General features: G+C 45.7%; 1 protein-coding gene across 1 annotated transcript in view; it reads left to right on the top strand.

Moving 5' to 3' along the window:
• Positions 1–15,215, top strand: part of FAM98A (family with sequence similarity 98 member A) — a 360,584-nt gene that overhangs the window by 137,814 nt on the left and 207,555 nt on the right. The gene's annotated exons all lie outside the window — the stretch shown is intronic.

Here is a 15,215-nt window from a genome sequence, read left to right on the forward strand (position 1 = left end):
AACAACAGTAAGTCTTGCGATATTATGTCGATTGCTGAAGACACAATGCTGTCCAGAGAAAAAATTCTGGAGGACAGAGTCATTAACCCATTGTCCACTACAGAAAGTGATTTTTCCAAATTAATACGGTCAATTTCCCGTATCCTTTCTGCTGTCTCAATTTGAGTAACCTTCCAGGCCTCATTGTATGCTGCATATACAGAGGCTGCTATGAAACGCTTTTGACGCTGTTTGCGTGGTCCCATAGTGAAATCTGCCAGTGTGGAAGTTTGTAGCCATTGAAGGCATAATTTGCCCACACTGTAGGTGGTTATTATCCCTGGGTGATGTCTTTGGGGATATCTAGGGTCTGGCCTGGTCATTTTGAACCCCTGTGTTTTGTTCAGGAATCTGTCTTGACAGTTATTAGTATCTGTGGGCCAGATCAACCACTGTTTCCAATCTGGATGTGTTCTGTTTTGGTTTAATACATAGTTTATGTCTATCTCCTCATCTGTAGAGCTATTGCTGTTCATTGTTGGTTTTGGAATAGACGGTTTATTTAAGTCTTTGATTTTGGCTAAGCCAAGACAGGTAGTTTGTTGAACAGTGTCATTTAAAAATATAATTTGTTCTGGGATCATGCAGGCTCTAAACAAAGATTCTATACCCTGTACTTGCCATTCTTTTGTGCCCCAAACACTTTTCAATTCAACATTTTTGTCCCAATAATCAAAACCAAAAGTATTCATTTGTTCAAAGAATGAGTCTGAATATATCAATTTTGTGTTGGTTATCATGGTCTTTGTCCCTGTCTTATTTGACAATTTGAAATAAAATGTTTCAGCATTACTTATGTTAAAACCTGAAAAGTATGAATATTGGTCATAAACGGTTCTTGAGCTTCCTTTTGGAGGGGTTGCACAATGTTCCCATTGATTATAATTTAAAACATTTCTAGGTTGTGCAGATCTATGTAAAAAATGGTTACCATAGTGGTTGTAGCAATACATACTATCATAATTTGTAGAACCCTGCAAATAATCATGTTTGGTAAATTTAGCAGACATCACTAAGTCAGACATCATATTGTTTATACTTTCAAAGTCCCAATCATCAGCAAATGTGCTTGGTTTTACGAAGTCACTCAATGAGATTTTAATTTGGTGTGGATATTTCAGGATTTCAACCGGACCATAGATTTCGTAGTCAGTGTTGTCCCATGCTACCCCACCCGGTATAGGATTGGCTGTGAAGTTGACTGAAGAAAGTTCTCTTTTCTCGACGTGTGAAGATGTGTGTGGTTTGAGGATCAAGTTGATTTTCTGACTTGCTGTGTCCATTTTAGCATATTTTCCCTCAATGAAGCGTCCCAAAGTTAGTATCATGATGAGCCAAAGTATGAGGATAAATGCACCAAAACCCACCCAAAATTCAATCCATGGAGAAATCAGATATGTTTCTTTCAGTTGTTTCAAAAGTTCTTTAGCTTTATCTTTAAAGGTTTTTGATGATGGCTGTGTTTTTGATTCAGTGAAACCTTCGGAGGAATCATCGAAGTTTATGAAGTAGCCGGATGCAGTTCTGTCAATTGTTCCAATTGCTTCAGGATTACTGTTTCTTGCATAGTCGTTTGTTACTTCATTATAGGTTGGTGTGTCTCTGCTAAATGTTTTTATTTGGGTGTTCAGAGGTCTAAGTTCCATTGCATTGTTGCATAGTCCTTGTCGTTCTTCTGTAGGCGTTTCGAATGTGATTAGCCTCTTTGTTAGGACCTCGGTACTGGTAGCGAACCTTGGTGTTCTGCTACTTATGGGGAGTCCACTTGGCCTACTATTTGTTATCGGCCACATGATTGTGGTTTTACCAGTTCGATGGATACAACTCGGTTCTCCTTTTTACCAGCAAGCAGCGGTAGTACTACAGATCTTGTCCCGTTGACAGACAAGACAGGAACTGCTTTTCTGTAAGAAGGCCCAAATTCCTTCTTTACCGCGATCTTTTCTCTGACTAGATCCCCGACTTTTGGAATCCAGACAGGTCTTGCTGGGACAGGTGGTGGTTCTTCAGTGGTTGTTGGCTGCTGTTTCAAATTTATGTTGCTCAGGTCTTTTCTTGTTTCGTTTAAGTCCTGTAAAATAGCCAAACGATCTTTGATATCAAAGCTTTTTTCCTTTACCACTGAAGTCTGACTGTCAAGGTCAGAGATTAACATCCTAGTTCCAAATAATAATTCGTACGGACTGAATCCCTTCAGAGAATTTCTTGGCAGGTTATTTAGACTACGTTGGACACTTATTAGATGTTTGACCCACCCAGCTCCCGAACCTAATATCCTTTCCGTTATAGATTGCTTTATGCCTTGGTTTTTTCTTTACACCATCCCGTATCCCTCAGGAAGGAAGTGAGAAGATTCCCGCTGTGCTATGCTCATTTGGCCATGTTTCCCCTCAGGCTGGAGGGCTAGAGTGAAAACAATGGTCAAACGTAGCATGCTCTTAGCGTATATGCCATTTAGACTTGCAAATCTTTGTATAACAGTCCAGACGTCAGCCGAGGGCTGGTGATCTACATTATAAGTGGAAACTAGCCTGTATATGTTAATCGCAAGCCTTGCTTTTTACTGTTGATTTTTTCTGGAGTGAAACGACACGGTATTACACCGTTTCTCTCACCACTGCGATTCCTGTTGCAGTTGGGGCACTTTTTTACAAACATGGTGTGATGCAGGCTCCTGCCTGGCCACCAGTACCTTGATTGTAATTCTTCCAGAGAATCTTTTAGTTTGAGGTGTCTGAGACCCTCGCCCATATGTGCGTCTGCGATTAACAAGTTTCTCCTGTCCATGTTTGGAATCACTCTATCCCCCACTCCAGGGATTCGAGCAAAAGGGACGGAGTTTGCATCGATTATGTATGTATAATTGAGTGGATAGTTGATCGGTAGCGCTGAGCAGTCACCTTTTGATGACGTTTTTACTGCCAGCACTGTTTCACCGTCAATATACTTCACTGTACGCTTTTTTCGAACTACGGAAGCCAATTTAGTTGCTACCGCTATGGCTGTCTCAGCCAATGAATTCCCTGCAACGTGAACGCCATCACGCTGATGACTCAGTGAGTGTGTCACGTGAGTCTTTGGTAGTTCTTTTTGTAAAAGAGCTACTTGTTCCCAGAGCATTTTATGCTTGATTGTGCCACCTTTCGCATCCTTGAAACCATTCTGAAGCCAGATATGCAAGTATTCATTGTAAGATTGAACGCAATAATACGAATCGCACACTATGAGTGTGAGGAATTCTCGATCGGTATTTTCAAGCGCCATCTTGAACGCCAGTAGTTCAGCTCGCTGAGCTGTACAATCTCCTAGAGATTGTGTTTTAGTGATAGCTGGTTTAAATTTCCCTTCGTGCCAGCGACCTTTAACGATCGCGCACGCAGCACTGTAGGCTTGTTTACCCTCTACTGCGGGTTGTGCTGATCCGTCTGTGTATATTATACAGTCGTAATGTTCTAGAGGCAGAATTTCGGTCGGCGGAGGACATTCAAATTCATATTGGAGAAATTCTTGTGTTTTTAAGTTAGGATCAAATTCGTATGCCACGTCTGTTGCAGCAAGAGAAGTAGCCCATTGTATCCATCTCGGATGGAGCGCTTTAGCATTTGGAATGCTTGCCTTTGTTACCGCCTCTAGGGCTGGTATCGGTGTCACGATTATTATTCGTTTACCTTGTGCCAGGGCTCGTTCTTTTGCTATAGCTGTCTGTGTTGCAGTTAGAATTTTTTCCGTTGGGCTGAATTTCATTTCAGCCCTAGTGTACAAGTGTGACTTGAATGCAATTGGTACCTTTTCTCCCTCATTAGAGGTCAGGTATGTGAATCCGCATCTTCCTGGGATGACTCGAATCACAAGATTGCGTGTGTTATCACGTGTTTCTAATTTTGTTTTAATTAGCATGTCTGTTTGTAAGGATCTCAGAATTTCTGTGTGTATTTGAGTCCAATTGGTTCTTTTAAAATCTGGTTTTATTAGATCATAAAGGGGTTTGACCCTTTCTGCGTAATTTGCAATGTATGTTCTTCCGAAATTTAGGAAGCCTAGAATTGACTGTAGGTTTTTTAGTGTTCTAGGTGCTTGGAGTACGGCACATTTCTCTAGGAAATTGTCAGCCAGGCTTTTGCCTTCACTTGATAATTCATATCCTAAGAACAGGACTGTCAGATGGGCAATTCTGGATTTTTTAAAGTTGAATTTGTAACCCTCTGCTGCGAACCCAAGTATTATGGTGTTCACTCGCTTCAAGTGAGTCTCCAAGTCATCATCTGTTAAGTATATGTCGTCGACATACGATAATGCTTCGTCGTCATATGTTTGTAGTAATTCTGTTACTCTCGCTGAGAATACTCCCGGGCTGTTCTTGTACCCCTGGGCTAACCAACAGAATTGTTTTTGAGTGCCATTTATTGAGAATGCAGACAAATATCTGCTCTCTGGTGCTATGTTTTGACAAAAGAATCCATTAGAGATGTCTAATGTTGTTTTGTATTTTTTGCGCACTATGTTATTCATTAGTGCAGCACTATGCGAGTTTTGCACTGCAAAAGTTTTGCAACATGAGTTAAGGTGTCGGTAATCCAAAACTAGACGATATGAATTGTCTGGTTTGGAGACCGGAAACAAAGGGTTGTTCATTTGTGAGGTGCAAGTTTCAATCACCCCCTGGTATTCTAGCTGATCTAGGATTTCTTTTACCTGTTTTTTAGCTTCTTGCTTAATTGGGTACTGCCTCTGTGCAGTAGGTTGTGATTTTAACTGGATTTTGTGAGGAGGAGAGTCCTCATCCCATCCTACGTGATTTTTATATAAAGCAGGAGCTAGGGCTACTGCCCACTTTCTAGCAAGTGTGTATTTTTTATGAATTGGGATGTGATTTGAGAAGGCAGGCATAATTATTTCTTCGCCATGAGGGCAATCCCTGACAAACTCTGGTGGCCAGTCTTTTTCAGCTAGAAGGATGTCATAGCCCTTGGAGAGATTATCCCAAAATAGTCCCCTTATTTTTCTAGTCTTATCCCCCTCTATACGTAAAGTTATTTCATATATTTTGGGAGGTTTGCTAACTCTGGTGTCTGCAATTTCCACTTGAAGATATTCATTCGTGTCCACTGTCTCCAGATGATTCATAAGGACTTTGCGAGCTATGCTCACTTCTGCTGCGCTGTCTAGCATTGTCTGAGCCCATTCTCCGTTTTTCAGTTGTGTCCTCAGTATTCTCGGCATTGTTAACTACCTTGATACTGGCTACCTTCTTTTTTGGAAATTGTAATTTCTTTTTTAGCTGAGCAGGTTCCTTGTCTTTGGACTTGGCGTGCTCTTCTCTTTGTTCTGATCGTCCTCTTCTTTCCGATTTCTGCGAGGAAGTCTGAAAAGATTGAGAGGGACGTGTATCAATGTCTTGATATCTATCAGGCTTCTTTATATTATCCCTATTTCTAAGGTTATATCTTTTCCCAGAGGGGTCACTCTGGGGTGACCTGTGTCTTTGGTTCGGAGATTTTTCTCTTCGCCTAGGAGACCTTCCTCTGGACTGGAATTTCTTTTCTTTAGGATTGGATTGTTAGTTTCCATCCCAGCTCTTTTTTTGTGATGTTGAGTTATTATTAAAAAATATTTTTTCAGGACTTTCAATCAGTTGTGGTTTTACTGGTATTCCACCTAAACTATCTCTACCTAGTTCCTCATAGGATTTTTCTATGATTCTGGCAATTTCAGCTGGTTGGTCTGCTATATCTGTCTCTTTTAGCCTCTGGCGGATCGCCACGTTTGCTGGTTCTCCCTTTATGTTGGCTAATAATATAGCCGAGACCTGCTTGAAGTCTTTTAGTAATTTCATACCAAGAGTTAAAGCGGGTTCTGGACCATATTCGTCTTGAATTTGTTTTAGCACATCTGGTATTACCGAAATGGATGGAACACCGTGCGTTTTTGTGTAGATGGAAGCAAAGACTGTACCCCAAGTGTCACAGTCCTCAATGTGTGGTGCGATTCCCATTGGAAGACAGATAGTCAGAATCCTGTGTTTTTCTAACGGGGTCGTGTCTGGAAACACAGCCTCTATTTGGGTGATTTTTTGTGCTAACCAGAATGGTATTTGTTCCCGTTTAGCTGGTACTTTACCTAGGCAGGATTGTATGTTCTGTGGTGTAATTTTATTTGTGTTCCCCTGGTGAGGGGTCAGCTGTGGAATTTTAATTGCTGGCTGAATTGTTGAAGTCCGCATCACATATTGGACTAATTGTCTATGTATCTTTATTAATTGTTTTAGTTGTACTAAAAGATCTGCTGCAGGCATTCTTTCGAACTCTGGATGTGGTGTGTATCCGGCTAGGACCGGCCACGTTGCTCCTGGTCTACCTAAAGGACCGAGCCTGGTGATGTGATTATTGTGTTTTAGGGCGCCATTAAATAAGAGCAGGTGCTCTTGAAATTTAAGTGGTACTTCCACCTCCTCGAAAGGAGTATACTCTTCAGGAGGTTCCTCTGTTTTGTAATAGTGGAAGTACTTTGTTACAGCATTTGCTGCTGGAAAATGTATCCATGAATAGTATACCTCTGTTTGCCGATATTCGTGTGCCTCAATTACGAATATGACTGTACCACCTCTAAGTGTCAGTCCATTTTCTATAAGTTTTAAGGTTATAGATTTCCTTTTGATGACCGGGATGAGTATTATATCCTAGTCTGCTTCTTGCAGTGCAGTATCAGCTGCTGCGAGTTCAGTTGCTAATCTAACTGCCTCTATTTCATCATCACTGTCTACCATTTTACCGACAGGATGGTTACTTTGTTTGTTTGCAGATCAGGTTTCTTATCGAAACAAAGATTAGATGCACAATATTTTGGAACGGTTTATCCTTCAACGTTGACTAAACCAAGTACCATACATAGGAGTTTCCTCCTGCGAGGTTTGGCGGATATTACCTTTCACCCACTCCAGACGTCTTTGGAGTATTATGGGAAAAGGGGTCTGAGTGAGAAAGCACGACTGAGTTTCTCTAAATGTCTTACGTTAGTTTTATCGCCCTTCCAAACGCGTTGGGCGCCATGTAGTGTAGTTCCTATTATCCCAATAGGCTCTGCGCATTGGAATAATACCTTCAATAGTATAGGCCTAGACCAGACGTTAACTAGGTCTACTACTGTCGATATTAGACTTAAAGTTTTGGGTTTGCCAGCTAGCTCAGAGTTCACTAGAAACTTTCTCGAATAGGCAAGGAGGAGTTGAACCTCCCTGGATAGACAAGAAGGGATTTAGTTTCTGACAACCATAGAACATGACAACTTTGCTCTCCCCTAATCAAGAGTGTATCTCGAGAGTCGTGTGAACAAAAGGCAATTTATTTTACTCAGTCAGTACGTGCATTCTTAGTCTCATCAGATTGTAGAGAAAAGGAAGAGACGGGCGTGTTCAATAAAAGATGTTATTTATTGATCAGTCTCTTTTCTCATACAAGAGAAATGGATCGATATTATTGCAATACTTATGGTTAAGTAAAGTGCATACATTAAAAGCAGAAGTATAAAATAATACTGTAAAAACATTGATATGGTTTCTAAGCCATATGAAGGTTTAAAATGAATAAGATATATTACATACACATATACATTTGATTACTCGTACTCAACTGGTGTTTCTAACTACGCCTACCCCGTGTACCTGACCTAAGTCTAATGCGTGGGCGGGAATAGAAAGTTACAGTTTAAGTTAAGTTTGTTTTGCCAAGTGACTGACTAAAGAATTCTCTGTGAGGGGTTATTCAGTTCTGTACCTGGAATCTAGGATGGATGAGGGATGGTATCTCTCGTCTCTGGCCTCGATATTCCAGGCTGCCTGCGAGGGCTACCCGGAAGCGCCGGAGCTGGATTTCTCGGCAGGAGAATAGACAGCTTCTCGTTCTCAGCGCGTCAGGAAGGCGGGGCTGCGCCAGCGGGGTCTGCTCTGCTCTGGGCTTCGGCAAGTCTGGCTGCTCCGATCTCGTCACCACCGCGTGTGTTTGCATAGGGCAATATCGGTAATATTTATACCTTTAAGGTGCCGAGATTGACGTAAGGATGGACATAGATACGTCAATAAGGATGTCATACGACCAGGTCGTTAGCACATTCTTTTGCTGAAGTTCTCGGTGAAATCAAAACAATGGCCGCAGGGTTTTTCCCAGGTTGTCATAGGTTTGTTTTGTTTTGAGAACTCCGTATGCCTTATCAGGGGCTGGAGGAATATCGCTTGTCTAATTAGATGGCAAGCGTTATGACCTAATCAGATAACATGTTCCTGTGCCGTAGTGTGGCTTTATCAGATAACGGTTCCTGCATCATGGGGGTTTTCTGCCTCATGGGATGGCTGCTAGTTAACTTGTTAGTTTGTTAACCAGAATAGGGTCAGGAATAGGGGGATCGATACAGAACCTATAGGAATACATCACACCTTTGACACCGTCAAACACGGCAATCTGCTCCATCTCCTGAAACACAGAATGGGAATGTCTGGAACTGTATTTAACTGGTTCGCCTCTTTCCTCCAAAATAGATCCCAAAGATTCAAGGTCAACCAATCCCTGTCCAACCCCATACCACTCACTTTATTAGTTCCGCAAGGCTCCTCCCTCTCGCCCACCCTTTTCAATCTTTTTATGGAACCACTTGCCGATCTTCTCAGCCTCGCCAAGATTCACTTCCACATGTATGCAGACGACACCCAAATCTACAGCAAGATCCACTCACTTGATGACATCAAATCGCTCAACTCCACACTACTAAAAACCCAAATTTGGCTGGCCGAAAACCATTTGAAACTAAACTCCCTCAAAACTGAATTCCTCTTAATCTCTCCCCTAACAAAACTCCCACTGTCCTTGATTGGATGAAGCACTTACAGCCCTTAATGGCCAACCTCTCGTCGTTGACTCAGCGAAATCGCTAGGGGTAACGCTTTACAGTAACCTAACGATGCAGAAACATATCAGCACCTCCACAAAAGGAGCTAACTTCCACCTGAAGACCCTGCGAAAACTGAAACCCTTTCTGCCCGCCTACAATTTCAAACAAGCAGTTCAAGCCCTGGTAATCCCTCACATGGAATATGGGGCGGTAACCTTATGCGGCCTCCCAAGGTCATCGACAGCCCTGCTAAGAGCCACGATCAACTCAGCTGCGAGACTCATCACGGGTTCAAAGAGAAACTCTCACATATCCTCAGACTTGAGAGCCCTTAACTGGCTACCGTTTGAAGCCCGAATCCATCTGAAAATCGCTTGTATGACGTACAAGGCCCTCTACCACAACGCCCCACACTACCTAGCTCAGAAACTGGTGCTCTCTGTGGGCATCAGAGCCTCCAGGAGTGCCAAGACTCTTCCTCTAAAACCACAACGATTTGCCAAGAAAAAAACCTATATCCGATCCTTTTCTGGCATGGCTCCTTGCATCTGGAATGCTTTGCCCAGTGAAACAAGAATGAACCCCACCTCTGCCTCATTCAAAAAAGAAGTGAAAGCGATCCTCATGGCTAAATTCACGTGACATTTATAACTGTTTACTGTATTGTATTACGTGTGCTGTTTATACGCTCCATAGTCGACCTTCTGTTATCTTAGTCTTTACGATTATGAGCTTTGTATAACTTTTTCACATAGATCGTGGTATGTTACTTCTTGCTTTCCACATATGACTTGTAAAGCGCTCTGTTACTCGCAAGAGTCTTGTTCGCACTATATTAAACCTTCAAAATAAAATAAATAAAATATAGTTTAGGCTGACATATCTGAAAGAAACAGTTAGTTATAGATTTCTTACCTTTAGAATTGTCCACAGGTGTCTGACTGGATCCGGAAAGTTTTTCATCAGCAGTACCCCTGCGCGTCGGAAGGTGGCGTCGGTCGACTACATGTCCATCTTCGACGTCATGGTCGCGGGGATGACATCACGGTAGCTACGTAGATGCCGCCCTCGCGCGCTGACGTCGGTTCTTTCTTTTTCCGAGCCAACAAGTGCAGATCCGTAGAGAGCGGTACCCCAGTCACTTTTTGACTGACTTTTTTGCGACGTTTGTCGACTTTGTTTTTGAGTTTCAACCGACTCCTGGTGCACGAGGGATGCCCGGTTACAAGGCATGCGGTTCCTGTACCCGACTGATTTCGCTCTTCCAGTTCCCCTTGTCTACCAGCCGACGCAACGAAGGGTGCTGGTGCTGCCCCCTCCCTGCGGCTCCGCGTGCGGAGCTTTCAGGGTCGACGAGGCCTTCCCTCTCTTCCCAGGACCGGGAGCGACCCCTGTCCAGCTTCGTCAATTTTACGAAGCGATGCATGCCATCTTTGGGCAGCCCGACTCTGCTTGCGCACCTTGGGGCCCTGCGGACTTGGCTGGGGGCCCTAGGCCATCGACACCAGCGGCTTCGGCCTCAGCATTTTCAGGCCCCCCTTGGATCTAGGCCTGGATTCATATCGGCACCGGTCGACCTCGTTACACCTCCACCGGCGCTGATTCCACCGGCACCACGTCTGTAGCCTACGCCGGCTGGACACCCAGCCGGCATCGACCCCGGCTTCTGCCCCGAAGTGAACAGGGAGCCGGGCCGGCGTCGGCCGACACAGGATCCAGCGCCGATGGGTACTTTTGTCCCTGTGTTCCACCCTTTTTCAGCCAGATTGGCCGCCAGAGGAGTGTGAGGAAGACTGGGAGGGGTCTGGTGACCCTTTGACAGACCAGTTGGAGTACGATCCGGACAGGAGAGAGGAACTGGGGGATGCCAGTGTTCTGGATACCTCCACAGACCTAGGCATGTTTTCTCCTCCTACTGTGGCTAGAGAGGAGGGAGCGTCATACACAGTGGTGTTGCGTAGGGCGGCTGAGGCTCTCCACCTCGAGCTACCTAAGGTGGCAGTCAGGACTAACCTCCTGACGGAGGTTCTTCAATCGGCAGCGAGCTCTTCGGAGCCCCTGCTGCTGTTTAATGAAGCCCTCCCGGACATCCTTTTGGGCACCTGGTCCAGGCCAAACACAGGGGTTCCTGTGGACAGGATGATTACCGACACCACCGCCTGGCCCCAGGCGACCTCACTTTCCTCTTCCAACACTCCACCCCTGACAGCTTGGTGGTTCAAGCCTCCATTTCTAAAGGCGCCTTCCCTACCGCACCACCGGAAAGGGAATTAAAAAAGCTGGACCACCTTGGGAAGAAAATGTTTTCTTTTGCCAGCTTGGGACTGCGGTCCGTAAACACCGCATGTCTGTTGGGCCGTTACTCCCACTCTGTGTGACATACAGTGGCGCAATTGCTGCCTCAGTGCCCGGAGGAGGCCCGGGCCATACTCTCTTGTGCAGTTGCAGAGGGGAGAGACGCAGCGAAGTTTACAATCCACTGTGGGCTGGATACCGCAACGCACTTGGCAGGACGATTTCAACGTCGGTAACCCTTCAACACTACGCCTGGCTGCGTTCGACTGGTTTACACTACACCTGGCTACGTTCAACTGTTTTTTCCAGGGATGACCAACCCACCTTTATGGACATGCCCTTTGATGGCGACAAGGCAGACAACGCGCTAGAGTGCATTAAGGACTTTCGGGCTACAGCCAGGTCCTTGGGCATCTCCACCACCCGCCCTGCGCAGTCTGCCTTCGCCCCTTTCATGGCTTGGTAATGGGTGCCCCACTATGTCCTGCTCAGAGCCACAGGCCGGCCTAAGCTGTTCAGCCCCAGCGCTGCCGGGGATGTGGGAACCACTGGCGTGGTTCTGGGTGCCAGCGGGCGGGCCAGTCCACCACAGCCCTCTCTGCAGCAGCCTCCAAACTTTCCTAGTCCGACCTTTCAGGGCCACCAAACGCCAGTGGGCGGCAGGATCCGCCTTCACTTCCCTCACTGGTGCACCATCACGTTGGACAGGTGGGTCTTGCAAATTGTCCGAAGGGGCTACTCTCTCCCATTCGAGACTTCCCCTCCCTCCCCTCCATGCCACCTCAATACCATCGCATGTTGGAGGATCACCTGGCCCTTCTCCAACAGGAGGTTTTGGCCCTCATGGCCAAGGGTGCCATCCAGCGCGTTCCTGCCCCAGAAGTAGGTTGTGGTTGCTATTCTCACTACTTTCTGGTACCGAAGAAGGACAAAGGCCTGCTGTAGTATAGTTCCTATACCACTTCTAGGATCTGCGCATTGGAATAATATACGCTATAGTTTTTGCATAGGACTACGGTCAGTATGCTCCTATCGAGTATATTAAACTTAATTACTTTGTGTGCCAGCTAACTCAGAGGTCACTAGAAACTTCTCGAATGAACAAGAAGGGATTCGTTTCTGACAACCGCATAAACATGACAACTTTGTTTCCCTTAGAATCGGAACAGTCTCAGAATCGTGGAAACAATAGATGACAGTTTCTCTCAGTCAATCGTGCATGCTTAGTTTCTCCAGAGTTGCACAGAAATATATAGACGGGCATTTCAATAAAAAGGGTTTATTGAACAGTCTTATTTCTCGTGCAAGAGAGATGAGCTGTTGCGATCGCAAAACAGTATGCAAAATATAATAAGTATAGCGTAAGCAGTAAGAAGAAATAATACTGCAATAGCATGGTCTTTTAGCTATGACATATATTCATATAAACATACATAAATAACACAGGCTAAAATGTGAATAATCACCTGATGCTTCTAAATAGTACTACCTCAGTGTACCTAATCTAAGTGTAGTACGAGGTAAGAAGTAGGTGCTGTTTTCTATACTATAGTTTAGCTATAGTTTGTATTTGCCAGAAGTCCCTCTAGGTTCTAGTCTGCTCCGTACCTTAGAATGAGAGAGGTTGGAATCTCTTTCCGGGTCTCAATCCCTAACATCCCGCAAAGGGAATCAGAAACACTGGAGCTGGATTCTCTGCGAGGAGGATGACAGCTTCTGGTCAATGCGTCAGGCGGGGACTCGAATTCCTTCCGAACTTGCCGTATCGAGCTGTGTAGCTGAGCCGTGGTTTGCCATGGTAAGTGAAGGTATATTTATATCTGCAAGGTGCTTAGGAATGCTAGCATTGACGTAAAAGTCAGGCAGAGGAACTTCATGAATGAACCCATAAGGAAGGTTCATGCATAATAAATGAGTTCTTGAAGAAATCAATAATCCAAGCAGGGAATGTCCCATGGCTTAAGGGTCTGGTTTCTAAGAACTCGTTGTGACGTGGGATGGACGGATGTACTTGACCAAGCCTGTATTTGGATAGCATGGCTGATGCCTAAATAAGGACTGGGATTCTATGCCTAAATAAGGGCAATGTGAGTTGTGCCCATAAAAGGGCATGATTCGGAAAACCTATGTCCGGGTATCTAAATCGAAACACAACACTGTTTCCTATCTTGGATCTCAGCAATGTCAACCATTTCCTCTGGAAGGAGAAGTTCAAGATGTTGACTCTCACTCAGGTCTTGTCTGCCCTTGACCCAGGAGACTGGATGGTAGAGTTGGACTTGCAGGACGCTTATTCTCACATCCCAGTCCTGCCGACCATACAACGTTACCTGCGGTTCACGGTTGGCCACAAGCACTTTCAGTTTACCGTGCTCCCTTTTGGCCATACCAGCGCCCCGCGTGTGTTCACGAAAGTGATGGCGGTGGGTGCAGCTCATCAGCGCAGATTAGGGGTTCCAGTCTTCCCCTATCTCGACGACTGGCTGTTGAAGGCACGCTCGCCCCAGACTTTTGTTTTCTCCCTCCACACTATGGCCGACCTCCTGCCGCTGGGGTCCTCCATCAACGTGCCGAAGTCACACCTGACCCCCTCTCAGCAGCTCCTCTTCATCAGAGCGGTTTTGGACACAATGCAGTTTTGGGTTTATCCTCCTGAACAGCGAGTCCGGGATATTCGGGCTATGATTCCGATCTTTCAGCCCCTATCCTGGGTTTTGGTCAGGATGACCCTGAGGCTGCTGGACCTCATGGCCTCCTGTATCCTGATGGTCGATCATGCCAAGTTGCATATGCAGGCTCTGCAATGGGACCTGAAGTTCCAGTGGTTGCAGCATCAGGGGAATCTGTCCAATTGCATTCAGATCTCGGAGGGCACTGCCCGTCAATTGCAGTGGTGGCTCACGAACCAGGATTGGGCCAACAGCAGATCCCTCTCCCTTCCCCAACCAGAACACACATTGGTGATAGACGCATCTCTTCTGGGATGGGTCGGCCACATGGGAGAGGCAGAGATCAGAGGCCTCTGGTCTCCGGCAGAGTCCGGGCTCCACATCAACTTTCTGGAGCTTTGGGCGATTCGCCTTGCATTCAAAGCCTTCATTCTCTCTGTCTGGGGAAGAGTAGTGCAGGTGTTCCCGGACAAAACCACCGCCATGTGATGCTCTAACAAACAAGGCGGGGTGGGGTCGTGAACCCTATGTCAAGAGGGCCTATGCCTCTGGACATGGCTGGACTATCAGGGCATATACCTGGTGGGTCAACACCTAGCAGGTTCACTGAATGCCAGGGCGGGCAAACTCAGCCGCAGGTACATGATGGGCCCAAGTCATTCTTGTGGCTCCGGATTGGGCACGAAGAGTCTGGTATCTGGAGCTGCTCAACATGGCCATCGACCCTCTGATCAGACTTCCTCTTTTGGAGGATCGTCTGTCGCAGCAGCAGGGGACAGTCCTCCACCTGAACCTGTCCAGCCTCCATCTCCTTGGTTGGAGATTGAGTGGCGGCAGTTGACGTCGTTTGACCTGCCTCCAGAAGTCTGTGATGTGATCTTGGCAGCCAGGCGTCCCTCCACTAAGACGGTATACACCTGCAGATGGAATACATTTGTGGCATGGTGCACAGCAAAGGCTTTGGATCCCCTTTCTGAGGTTTTCTTGTTCCTCTTATGTTTGGCCCAGCAGGACTCTGCTCTGGGCACGCTTAAGGGCTATCTCTTGGCCATTTCAGCCTTCCCCTGGCTCCCTAATCAGCCTTCTCTTTTCAAGTCCCCTGTTGTAAATAGATTTCTTACGGGCATTACTCCTCTTTTTCCTCCTGTTCCCTTCATAATGCCCCAGTGGGACTTGAACTTGGTTCTAACATATCTTATGAGCGCTCCCTTTGAACCACTACATAACTGTCCTCAAAGACTTCTCACTTTGAAAACTGCTTGTCTGATGGCCATCACCTCTGTGCGCAGACTGAGTGAGCTGCAAGCTCTGTCTTTCATGCCTCCCTTTCTGGCT

Source organism: Lissotriton helveticus, chromosome 6, assembly GCF_964261635.1.
Source record: "Lissotriton helveticus chromosome 6, aLisHel1.1, whole genome shotgun sequence".
Lineage (NCBI taxonomy): Eukaryota > Metazoa > Chordata > Amphibia > Caudata > Salamandridae > Lissotriton > Lissotriton helveticus.